The sequence below is a fragment of the Tupaia chinensis genome, unplaced genomic scaffold (genome assembly GCF_000334495.1).
Source record: "Tupaia chinensis unplaced genomic scaffold, TupChi_1.0 Scaffold000477_1, whole genome shotgun sequence".
Lineage (NCBI taxonomy): Eukaryota > Metazoa > Chordata > Mammalia > Scandentia > Tupaiidae > Tupaia > Tupaia belangeri.
The window spans coordinates 77,616-78,537 of NW_006159986.1; the positions used below are offsets into that span (position 1 = coordinate 77,616).

Below are 922 nucleotides of genomic sequence, written 5' to 3' on the forward strand. Positions count from 1 at the left end.
CCCCCCTCCGGCCCCTGCAGGCGACAGGAAATACCGCGATAAATCTCCCTCCTTCTCATCCCACTCCCCTCCGCCCCCAGAGCTTGGGTCAAAGGATCAGGGACCTCAATAACCGGGTGGCCGCTCCCACCTTCCCTAGAGCCAAACTTTCGGCGGGGCCCTAGGAGGGGTGTTCGGAGAAAGAGGCTGTGCTGAACAGTTCAGGGAGGGGGCGGGGCGCCCGGCGCTGGGACGGGGTAAAAGGACCGGTTGGCTGGGGGAGGTGCCCGAGGACGGGGACCCCGGCAGGGGAGGGCGCCCCTCCCCGGCCTCGCAGCAATTCAAGAGCATGTCCCCTTCGTCCTGGTCGCAAGTCCTCGCGCACCATGAAGCCCCAGTGTCCCCGGGAGAGACGACCCCTGCCCAGACCGAAAGGGGTGGCTCAGGTAGAGCCAGGGGTGTTCCGGCTCGTGGGCAGGGCCGAGGGGGCAGAGGTCCAGCCCGGCGCGCACCCCCAAGCTCATAGGGCGCCCCGCCCCTGCCCCTCGCTGCCTCGGGAGCAGGGTCTACCAGGGGGCTGCTGCACAAAGAGGTGGTGGTCGAGGGAGACGCCACATCGTTAAAAGGGGGACTCCGCTTCGGCCATCTTGGAAGGGAGGAAAAGGAAAAAGGGACAGAAAAAAAGAGAAAAAAAGGCGGACGGGGCGAGCTGGATAGGGGCTGGCGGGGCGCGGAGGCTGGGGGTGGCAAGGCCAGAAGCAGGCCGGGCTCACAGCTGGCCCCTCCACGGGGGTTTGTAAAGGAGGATGCAACGCCCCCCCATCCCAATCCCTGATGGTTATAGGGCAGAAGGGAAGGAAGGGGGATCCGCGTCCGCTTACCTGGGTTCGGGGTCCAGTGGGTCTCGGGGAGGGGGGGATGGGAGGGAGGGAGGGAAGGGAGG

General features: G+C 66.6%; 1 protein-coding gene across 1 annotated transcript in view; it reads right to left on the bottom strand.

Moving 5' to 3' along the window:
• The window catches only part of PCGF2 (polycomb group ring finger 2), a gene marked incomplete in the record, with an annotated part of 11,946 nt that extends 11,052 nt beyond the window's left edge, over positions 1 to 894 (bottom strand). The window contains 1 exon segment of the mRNA XM_027774741.1: positions 861 to 894.
• Between the last annotated feature and the right edge of the window lie 28 nt (positions 895 to 922).